We start from the raw sequence: 11,694 nt of genomic DNA, 5'->3' as shown, positions 1-11,694 counted from the left end.
TAAGAGACTGGGGCCCTGGCCCAGGCTCTTCCCTGGAAAGCTCTTCCTCCCTGTCTCCCCACTGGTGGATCCCCGTCAATGTCTGTTGCCCTCTCGGGGAAGCCACACTGACCACCCTAGGTAGACGGGCCCCCTATAAATTAATCTCTGCCAACGCATCCTCTCCATTTCCTCCCAGTCCTTGCCGAGATTGTAATCAGGTCTCTCTTGATTTGTATTTTCTCTAGAGTGTGTCTTTCTCACTAGATTGGAAGTTTCAGGATGGCAGGCATGTTGCTGGTTTTACTGACTGTGTGTATACCCGGCAGTCTCCCTGGCACATAGTAGATGCGCAAAAAGCGATTTGTTATATGAATGAGTGAGCGGATGAAGAAATGAATGAATGAAAAGGCCTTGAATGCCGCGATAAGGAATTTGACCCTTGGTCTCGAGGGAATGGGGAGCCATGGAAAGTTCTTAAGGAAGGCCATGTCAGGATTCAGCCTGTGTTTTAGAAGGCTCCCCCCTGGGGGCTGCGTGGAAGATTGATTGTGAGGGAAGGCAGGGGGAATTGCGGAGCCACTGGGGGAGACAAAGACAGAGCACCTGGGCCCGGGCTTGGGAGTGATCCCCCCCCTCCCCAGCCAGGCCTGTTGTCTCTGAGCCCAGCAGCGGGCGGCGGGAAGAGCAGGGCTGGCAAAGCTGAAACTCACTAATCACGGCCCTCACCCCGGAGCCGCACTGACTGTCTGGTCTCCATGGAGACACGGCAACCTCCGGCCACTTGTTAATGGCAGCTCAACAAGGCTGCAGCAACGGGGACAGGCCTGACCAGCGTGTCCCAGCCCCGCACCACCTGTCCCAGCCTGGGCCTCTGCAGCAAACCCCAGGGGCTCCTGAGTTGGGGGATAGGACCAGAGGTCTGGTGGCTGGGAGGCCCCCCCCCACCCCTCCCCGGCCCCGCCTCCCTTGGCACTGCCAAGCAGTGAGAGGGCAGAGGCTGCCTCTGCCCTGGCCGACTCCTCCGCAGGGCTGCTGGGAAGCTGAGCTCATGCCGGTCATCCAGGCAGGGCCAAAGGGCTGGAGGGGGATGGTGAGGAGAGCGTGGGGGGGGACCTGCTTGCATCCCACACACCAGAGGAATGGAGGGGAGGGCGCTTCGCTTGCCCTGACAACCCTCTGCTCTGCTAGCCCGAGGCAGGGACCCGATTGGGGACCATCTGTCCAGAACCTCTTCCCTAGTTTGCTGTCACTACATCTGAAATCTGAAATGCCACCATTAGCCATTCACTCCTTCGGGAGGCAGCGTGGCATAGCACAAAAATCACTGGCTTTGCAGTCAGGCAGGATGTACGATGTATGGCCTGGCTCTGTCCTCTACTGAGAATTGATTTCCCCATCCGCAAAATGGGATGGTAACCGCACCCGCTTGGACACATATTTGAGCACGCCCGCCTCCCCAGGCTTCCTCCGACTTCTCCTGGAAGCCTGGGCTCGATACCCCGACTCCTCCCAGAAGCCGTGTTTCAGCTTCACAGATGAGCTGGGAGCCTCCTCCACAGGCCTCAGTACTGATCCCTTAGCACTCAGCACGCTCCTCCGGCTGCCCCATATTTGTCTTCCCCGCAGGCTGCCGGGGAGGGTGGGGCAGAGCGACCTTCAAGAGCGTTTGTCCAATAAACAAAGGAGGTGGGTAGCAGGAGAGCCTCCCTCTGCCTTTTGTCCTCTTCCTCCTCAGGGGGTGCTACGCCCCTAGGACACTGGGGAGGCCTCTCTTCCCTTCTGTCCTTCATACCTTTGTTTGTCAACGTGTCTGTCCATCCATCTTGCAAACTCTCTGAGTGGGACTTCAGAGAGGACCCAGATGTGACCCCAGCCTACGAGTGAGGCAGAGGCCAGATTCTTGGGTCCAGACACCTGAGACACACCCATGGCCTGCCGGGGGCCTCTATACAGCTGCCCTCCCCACCGCGTTTCTCCTCGGTCGCTCCCTAGGCAACCGTCCAAGCTGAAAGGGCCCTTGGAAATCATCTAGTCCAATCGACTGCGGCCAGATGAAGAAACTAAGGCCCAGAGAGGACTGTGGCCTGCCCGGCATCCCACAGCAGCTCCGGTCTTGAGCTGACAATGTACCAATTATGTGGGTCGGCTTGGGAGGCGGCTTTTGGCTCTCTTGGCCCTGCTGACAGCTGTGTTCCCAGTGGCAGCTGGAATGCTGGTGGGAGGCCTGTCTGGCCTTTGAACCCTCACTCCCTAGGGCAGACCCAGGTGGCTCTGGTGGGGCCCAGGGCTGGGAGGTGGGGAGCCTCAGGGGGGCCAGCCCAGATACCGGAGGGGGTGTGGGATGACTGGAAGATGAGGAGTTTTAGAGGCGAACTCCTGAGGCGCCCTCCTGGCCCAGCTCAGCCGGTCACTTGCTGGGGAGCCTTGGGTACATCGTTTGACCTCTCTGAACCTTCGTTTTCTTATCTGTAAGATGGGGCCACCTTCGTAGAATGAAAACAGTTTGTCAACAATGACGGCTGTACGGATTTCAGGAATTTTGACTCTTGGACTGAAAGGCTAAGTTTCCGAGAGGGGAAGGGAGCAGCCTGAGGCCGCAGAGTGAACTCACATCTCCCTCCCCTGAGCTCTCTGCGGAATTGGTTACAAGGTTTGGGAGATGAAAGAAGTGTCCGGTCCAGACCGTTCACTGAAGGAGGAAACAGGACCAGAGAGGGGGAGCAAGTTGCCCAAGGTCACCCAGTGAGTCCGGGGCCGGTGTGGGCCCAGAGCCCAGGCTGGGCACAAGGTCCCCCTGCCCAGCTGCCTCGCTTGCTCATCCAGCCCCCTTGGTTTTGTCTCCCCCGGTGAGTGGGCGCAGAACAGGCCCGGCTTCCTTCCTGCCGCCCTGCCCGCCGTCTGCCACGTTGGCAGCCGTGCACCCTTCTCGCCCCTGCTGCTGCCGCTGCTGCTGCGGCATCAGCCGAGACCAACCCGCCGAGAGTTTGCCCAGAACAGCCAGGGCTGCTGGAGCCGGGGCTGGGCTGGCTGACTCTGCCAGACAGGAGGGAGCGAGCCAGCCGGCAGAGGGAGGGAACAAGGGCTGAGCCAGCCCCCAGCCTTCCCGGTCCTTCTCCACCCTCCCCAACCAAGGGAGGGAGTCAGGAGCCTGGGGTGGGGAGCCAGAGGGCCGGAGAGTCTGTGTGTGAGGTTCAGAGAGCTGGGTCTGTCCAGGGGAGCACGCGCACTTCCGTAGGCAGAGAAGAGCGTGTGGGGGCCATTTGTGAGTCTGTGTTTGCCTCGGTGTGCACAGATGCTGCCATGTGTGTGTTGGTGCTGGTTCGTGCATACACAGGGGGTCACTGTGTGTCTGTGTAAGCACAGGAGAAGCTGCATGTGTTCCGAGTTTGAACACATGCCTGTGTTCCGAGACATGCTGTGTCTAGCAGTGTGTGCACGTGGAAGCCAACTGTTAGTGACAAGGAGTCTGGGTGTGCTCTAAGGGGTCAGTACGTGTGCCTGGGCTCACGCATGTCCTGTCTGGGTGTGTTTGGGGCCCCTGTGAATTCGTTGTTGCTACGGGAGGATAATGGTACAGTTGTGAGTGGGAGCTCATCTGCGTGTGCCCAGGGGACCGTGGCTGTACGCGCACAGAGGAATGCTGCACGAGGTTGCGACTGTGTGCGTGTGTCCATGACTGTGTGGGCTCTTGCAGATGTCCCTGGTGTGGGCCCGTGGTGCCTCCGTGCCCCGCAGCCTTTGTCAGTGTGGTTACCTGCAGCGGGGCAGGGGACCCCTGTCGTGTGGGACTGACGTGCTGGGCCGTGTGTACCGGGCACAGGCGTTGTGTCGCCGTGCTGCCTCTGCCCGGGGTGGGGATGGCGGTGGCGGCGGTGGCAGGGATGGCGGTGGCGGTGGCTGCGGCGCTGTGCAGGGAGACAATATGCTCTGGGTTTGCACTTGTTTCTCCGCACAACAAGGGCCCGTGTGCGATTGTGTTCGTGCGTGTCTGTGAGCACTGTGTGCTGGGAACTGTGCGTGCTTCTGAGTCGGTGGGAAGCCGAGTGTGGGAAGGCGGGGGAGGACATGGCTGTGTTTGTACTTGTCTGGGAGCCCAGGGTCAGATGCGCTCCATGTGCTGCCTCCTGTGTGCACAGGTGGCCGCTGTGTCCGACCGTGTCTTTGTGTGTTTCGGGTCGTCTGAATGTGCACGGGAGGAGGACACGGAGGGGGGATTTGAGTGCGTGCCTGTGCAGGCCCCTTTAACGCGGCAAGTCTAAGAAATGTCGGCCTTCTTGGCAGCAGACCCGGGCTTGGTTCCACTGGGGGTGTCTGCAGAGAGGGGCTCTTAGAAGGGACGTGCTTGAGCGAGAGAGACAGGAAGGGAAGGGGGGGCCAGCCCCAGCTAGGGGTTTCCAGGAGGGAAAGCCAGACATTGGAACTTGTCAACGCTACCTCCTCCCCCCGCCCCCCCCCCCGACTGCTGCCTCCCCTCCTGGCGCCTGAAGGCTGCTGGCAACCAGACAGACAGACAGACAGTGCACACATAGACTGGCTCACCGGCACGGAGCCCAAATGTGAGCCCCGAATACACAAGCCTGGATGCCAAAGGTCCAGAGAGGGCAGAGGATACGGCGAAGGGTTGAGGGGAGCACGTGTGTTTATATGTGTTGGGGGGCAGGGGGTGCTGTTGGCCTCTCAGAACCCAGGCCCAGAAGGGGGAGGAGGCTGCTCTGGTTGGGGAGCCTCTAGGGAGGGGGCTCTCCTTGCTCTAATCAGACTCCCAAGGCTCCAGGCCTTCTCCCTGTTTATACAACTACCGCAGTGTCTCTAAGAATCTCATTGCCTCGGAAACCATCCCCGGCACCTCCCTCTTTATACAGAGGCAGGAAAGAGACCCAGAGAGGGACAGCCGTTGATCCAGGGTAACACAGCAAAGCTGGGAACACAGGGCTCTTCTCCCGGCTGTGCATGCTGGCCCACGGGCCCGTCAGTCCTACCCTTTCCTTCCTTGGCACGGTTATCTTTCTCCCTCCCAGGACTTCGGGATTTGACAGTGACTCCTGCTTTTTTTTTTTTCGTCCTCTAGGGCACCAGAACCTGAAAGAGAAGAGAATTTGGTTTTGGGCCAAGGGCTACTGGGGCGGTGGGATGGGAAGATGGAGAAATAGAAGGAAAGAAACTCATGGAAAGAGGAAGGAGGGGAGGGAAGTGGAAGGAGGGAGCTGGGGGGAGATCTGAGAAGCATCGACTCTCCTCGCCTGGAGACCTCTGGCCTGGGCACCAGGGGCAAACTCTGAGCTCAGAGGGAGCCCTGCCCCTTGGGGGCTGGCATGGAGACAGCAGGATCGGAATCTTGGGGGTGTTCTGGGTGCGTGTATGACGTGCCCTGACCATACTCGCCTCACGAGAAGTGAGGGAGGGGCTAGTGGGTAGGAGAATGGGTAAGTATTGACTTAGGGTACGTGACCCCTTTAGAGCGTGCGAATTGGGTTTGTTTGAAGTTGTGAGTCCGTGTGTATACCTGTGAATGTGAGGATCGTGGGGATGGGTGTATGTGTATGTTTGTGATGGGCAGAGGGAGAAATTTTACTCAAGGGAACGGTCGTGTGCACGTGTGTGTGTGTGTGCGTGCACGTGTGTGTGTGTGTGTGTGTGGAGGGACAGGGCTGTGTGATCCTGCACCTACAGGCCTCGCGGAGGCTGTGTGCCGTGTCTGCGGGGAAGGAACGTGTCCGGCCCGTGCAGGGCGTGTGCAGCTGGGTTTGTGCCGTGCGTCCTGTGTTTGAGTTGTGCGAGTATTTGCACGGGAGTGCGCAACTGCAGATGTGTGCTGCGCCTACACGTTGGTGACTATCGGGAGGTACACGTGTGGAGTTGTCTGTGTGTCTTGGTGTGTGCAGTTGTGTGTATTTGCGGGGGAGTGAATGTTAGGGAGCTGTTCACACGTGTGGTTGTATATTTTGGGGGATTGGATTTTATGTGTGGTTCTTGAAGCAATACTTTGCTTATTTATTTTTTGTTTACTGTCAAACTTCCCACTTCCCTCACCGGCACGTAACACAAACTCTCTGAGGCCTGGAGAATTCTCGTCGACTTCGCTCCCAGGATCCCTGGTGTGGAGAACAGGGCCAACACGCGGTCGTCACTGGGTCTTATTTCTTGAATGAGTGACAAAGGAGCATGTGTACGCTCGGCTAGGTGTGGGAAGTGTGTTCTAGGTATGAACTGCGTGTGTCTCTGGCTGTGTGAACGGATACATTTTGCGTCCAGGTGTGTGAGGTCTTAGGCATCAGCGGCCTGTGAACCGAGCATGTGCACAGGTGCACACGTGTGTACTAGCTGTGTGACTGTGGGCCTGAAGCTGTGCCCCTCGCATGGGCATCGGGGTGTCGAGGGACGGGGCCGTGTGCACGCACAGTTGTGTGTGCGTGTGCATGGGGGCGGGAAGGCGCTGTCGGCTGCTCTCAGCCTTCAGCACTCACTCAGCTTCACCCCAGGTCGCCTGCTGCGAAATGTCAGTGGCAGAGAAGCTAAAAATATCCGCTCTCCTCCTCTGCTCACTGCTTGGGCTGCTGGGGCTGTGGGGCCCCGCAGGCCCCTTGGGCCCTGGGGGGAGGAGGAACTGCGGGGATGAGGGGCGGGGTCCGGGGTAAGAAAAGGAGGCTCTGCTCAGCACACTCCCTCCCTCACTTCTTCTTGGGCTCCAAAGTCAGGACCCAGGCTCACCTCTCAGGAAACCCTGGAGAACCCCCCCAGGAGCTGCCACATGCTCTCGTGTGTGTGTGTGTGTGTGTGTGTGTGTGTGTGTGTGTGTCCCCGTCCGTGGTGTCCAGAGCTGCCTGGGAGGGAGATATGGCCTCCATCAGACTGGGGCTCATCTGAGCAGGACAGTGCCTCTTTTGTCCAGGGATTCCAGAGGACATAGCTTCAGACAGGGGCTGGGAGGGGGGGTGAGCTCTATCTTTTCCCTCCGTCTGGGGGCTCCCAGCAAAAGAGCTGGTGGTTTTTCTCCCTAGAGCGGAAGGTCAGGGGTGCGGCACTGGACACATGGGCTCATCTGGTGCTGGTCCTGGGGCCACCAGGGCTCTCTGACCCCAAGGCGCAGCGGCTGATGCTCAGGGCTCTGGGCCGGGAGCAGTCTCGGCTCTGCCCACACCCTGGGCCGGCATGTGTTTGTGCTACAGGTATTTGTGTGGGAGCCGGCGGGACGTGTCAGGGCCCGTGGTCTCTCAGGGACCTGTGCCTCTTCACTCTTCACGTGTCGGGCTCCTGGGTGTGGCTCTGCCTCTGTCAGTGGCGTCGGTGACGGTCTGCCTTGGGCAATCAATAAAGGTTTGGGGAGTTGTGGGTTTCTCTGCGTGCATGTGGGTCCTAACGTGGACCCGCGAACTCTGGCTGGGATCGACTGTGTCCGTGTGAGCGTTGCTGGTGTTGACACGTGGGGGTTTCTGTATGTATGTCAGCGTGTCTGAGCGTGGCTCTGTCAGGTGGTCAATGCCTGTTCATCCTCTGTATCAGGATGTCTGTGTGTCTCGGTTTCAGTCACTTGATGACTGTGTTACTATGTTTTTGTGTGTCTGTCTGGATGTCATCATGTCAACGGGCATCTCTGTGCCTACGTGCGTGGTGCCTAAGTCAGTTCGATTTTGTGGGTCTGTATGTTCACGTGTCCCCGTGAATGTTGGTGTTCTCTGTGTGGGTTGAAATCTGTGCACAAACCGGGCACCCCCCTCCCCCATCCCTGTCTTAGTCTCCCACCATTTCTGTGTGAACGGCCTCAGGTTGAGTATGTGTGTGCAGTTGTGTGTGTGTGTGTCCATCAACTTCCCCCGGCTCCAGAGCCTCCAGCTCTGAGATCTGCCCTCCCACTCTCTCCCAGTTGGACTTGAGGTGGGAGCTGAAGCAAAGAGGGCAGGCAGGCACGGTGCCCACCACAGCCGGGGGCCGGGGCCAGGCTGCCACGAGGGCCCTGCCTCAGCTTTCCTCCAAGCAAGCGCTAAGCCAGAGCCTCGGTTACATGTAAACACCAGCTGTGTCAAGACAGCGCAGCTTCTTCTAGGTCAACAGACAGCTGTGGGGTTGCTAGGCAACCGCCTGGCTCCCCCCCACTAGGCCCCCCCCCTCCCACTGTCTCTACCTGCAAACCCTCTGCTGGCTCCCCCCCACCCCAGGGTACCACCATGCCCCTCCGTGCCAATTAAAACAGTGGGGCTAAGGGGGGTAGGGGGTCAAGGCTGTAAGAAAGGGGGACTCTGGGACTGGGATGGAGGTATGGGGAGGTGTTAACCATTCCAGGGCCACTGCCCCCATCCCTTCAGTCCTCGGCCACACCACCACATCGCCAGTCAGACTACAGGCAGAACTGAAGTGAAGGGACCTGATGCCCCCCTCCCCTGCAGGTCAAGCCAACACTGGAGCGATGCAGATGGAGAGAGGGGTGTCGATTGCACTACGATTGGTCAAGTGTCCTTGTGCCCCCCCCCCCAGCCAAGCCGGGGGAAGACAGATTGATGGGCTCTCTGGCAACAAAAGGGTTAAGTTCCCCCTTTATTTCCCACCCTCCCAGGATAGCCACCCCCATTCCAAGGCAGCACCTGCGCTCCCAGCTGCCGTGCCCGTTTGGTGCCCGCGCCCAGGCCGGGCAGCCCCTGCAGAGCCCCAGGCCCTCGCTCCGCCCTCGCGCCGCTTCGCACCGGCCTGGGCCTTCTCCGGGGTAGTCGAGGACGCGAGGGTCCAGGGATCCGGGCCTCCTGACAGCCCCCCGGGGCTCCGGCCCTTTGAGTGGGGGGGTCGCCGGCCGGGGCCACAGGCCGGGGTGACTCCGGAGGAACCGAAGGAGTGGGAGGAAGGAGCCGGGCGGGCAAGGGGGCAGCGCCCGTGGCCGCCCCATTAGTATGCGGCCGCGCTCCGCGCACCATGGCAACCGCTCTCCCCCTCCCCGCGCCGCGCCAGCCGGGCAGCCCCGGGCGCAGTGCGCACCTCTCCTCCCACAGGTGGCGGCGCGCACGGGCGGGCACGCACGCACGGGCACGCACACTCGGGGCGCCTGGGGGCGAGCCGTGGGCGCCAGGTGCGCTGGGGCCGCGCCGCTCCCCGCTCCCGCCGCCTGTGGGCGTGTCCCCAGGTGCTCCAGAGCGAGCCCCGAGGGGGGGTGTACCTGAGGATGTTCCGCCTGGGCCTGGGCGTGTCCCTCGGTGTGCCTGCTGTGCCTCGGGTCTCTGGCTGTCCTTGAGATTTGCCTGTCTGTGCTCATTTGCCTCCCTATCCTGCACGGCTGTGGCTCTGGGTGTGATAGACCAGGTGTGACCGAGTGTACCTGGGCCTTTGTACATCTGTGTCCCAGTGAGTGATTGTGTCTGCTATCTTTGAGCCTGTGTGTCTGCCCATGCCTGAAGGTGTGTGTCTGTTTGTGTCCGTTTGTGTGCTCACGGCTCTGGGTTTTCCTCTGGAAAAATGCCCCGCTTGTGCTTGCGACTGTTTTGGTGTGTGCCTGAGTAAGTATTTGTCAGCTTGTGTGTGCATGATCTCCTGGTATCTGCATGTGACCCTCTGTCTGGCATCCTCGTATTTCTGGGCTTTAGCTGTGTGTTGAATTGCGCACCTGTGTGTATGTCCCTGAGAACCCCTCTCTCCATGTATGTCATTGTGCGCTCCTGTGAGCGCCCTGAGTGTGTCCTGGAGTGTGGCTGTGTGTCCAGGGGCTGCTGGCTCTGTGCCCTCCTTGGCTTCACTCCCTGCTGCCTGAGCGAGCTGACACCTGCTCCCTGAGCACTGGGCCCCTTCCCCCCACCTGGCAAGGACAAGGAAGGACACAGAGACAAGAGTCAGACATGGAGGCAGAGACAGACTTGGAGCAGGGACACAGAGAGCCAAGTAGGCTGGAGAGGTGGTGACCCAGAGTCATGTGATCAGCCTCAGAGCCCAAGACCCAGAAGAGAGAAAGAGTGATGCCAATATCCGGACATCAGAGAGAGGGAGACCCAGAGTCACACAGAGACCCAGAGCACCAAGTCCGGAACTGCTGAAACAGACCAGAGATCAAGGAGGTGGCTCCCTAGCCTCCCTCCCTCGCTCTCCCTCCCTTCCTCCCACTCTAGAGTTTCCAGCCCCAGCTGTGCCTCCTCCACATACCCAAAGCAGAGCTCTCCTGGCCCCGGGAGTCTGTGCCCTGGGCCTGGAAACCAGTCTCCTCCTCACAGCAGCTGGCTGCATGTGTGTGTGTGCACACGCGTGTGTGTATGCATGTGCCACCATCTGTGTGCTGTCCTGGGCTGGTGCCTACCTTGCACACAGCCCTTCCCCATCACGCCCCCTTCATCCTGTTGTCTACATTTTCACGGGTCCAGATCATGCACATCTTTACACACATGCCACACTCATTCAAACCCAGAAACATGCCCTAGGTTTCCTTCTCTAACACATCTGCACATAGGGCCTGAGGGCCCCCCCATGCACACAGCAACCAGCAAGTCTCACCCTCCTAAGATCTCCCAGCCAGACATTCACCCTTCAGCAGTCTCCAAGGGCAGCTATCCCCCCCTGCCACATGTAGGCAAAGACAAAAGACTGAATCTGTCAATTCCAAAAGACATACACTCAAAGGCAGGGACCCCATCTGTTTTGTTCACTTTTGCATCCCCAAGTGCCTGGGCCATTGCCTGGCATTCTGTAGGTGCTTAAGAAATATCTTTTGAATGAATGTGTTTACAGTGCCTCTAACAGTCACTCAGAAAAGCCATAGTAATTTACAGCCACTCAGTGAAAAACGCTAATGGATACCACAGCGCATACACAAGAAAGCATCTTACGAACACCTGAACACGTAGGACAACACATTAAATATAGGTGTGTGCACACAGGTGGCTGCTTGTGTGTAAACACTCAGCACAATAGCTGGATTAGTGGTTCTCCACTTTGCACATTAGAACCACCAAGGTAAGCTTTTAAAAATATTGCCCAGACCCCACCCAGCCCAATGAAATCAGACCTTCTGGGCTGAGAACCACTGATCTCGATGAATGGACCTGAAAATGTGGACATGTAGGTTATTACCAGGGATGTGGGTAGAGTGGGTTTTCCCTTTTGACAGCGAAGCAGACTCCCAAACGAGATTATCTGGGTTTGAACTCTGGTATCACAATGAGTGGTCTTTGCAAATTACCTCTCTGTAAGCTGAGTTTCCTGTCTGTAAAACAGAATGATTGTTACAATAAAGCCTTATCATACAATTGTTGTGGAAATGGCATGAATTTTATATAGTTTAGAACAGTACCTGGCACATAATTAAATTATTTCCTATTCTTGTTTTTTATTTAACCTTTGAGTGAAAATTTTTTTTAGTGGATTTTTTAAGCAGGATTTTTTTCTTTAAATTGTTATGAACGAGTGAGGGCTCAGAGTCAGACTACTTCGTCCCACTTCCCACGTGGTCTTGGACAAGTCACTTACTCCAGGTCTATGAACCTGTCTTCTCATCTATAAATGAGGTGAGTATCTTCTTTACCTCAAGGATTGTTTTGAGGAATAAACACTTCAGGGAAGTATTTAATAATGGCGGTGAAACTCAAGCATCTGGAAGCCACATTGCCTTGATGCTTTTTCAATCAGGTGCAGGGCTGTGGCTTCGGTAAGGCTGAAATTTCTGAGAACAGATCAAAATAGGGTGAGCCCCCCCATCCCTGCCCCACCCACCTGGACAGGGTCAGAGAGCCTTCCATCCCAAAGCCTGGG

The sequence above is a fragment of the Ursus americanus genome, chromosome 33 (genome assembly GCF_024610735.1).
Source record: "Ursus americanus isolate L20-20 chromosome 33, mUrsAme1.1.p, whole genome shotgun sequence".
Taxonomy (NCBI): domain Eukaryota; kingdom Metazoa; phylum Chordata; class Mammalia; order Carnivora; family Ursidae; genus Ursus; species Ursus americanus.
Note: the sequence above shows the minus strand (reverse complement) of the source record.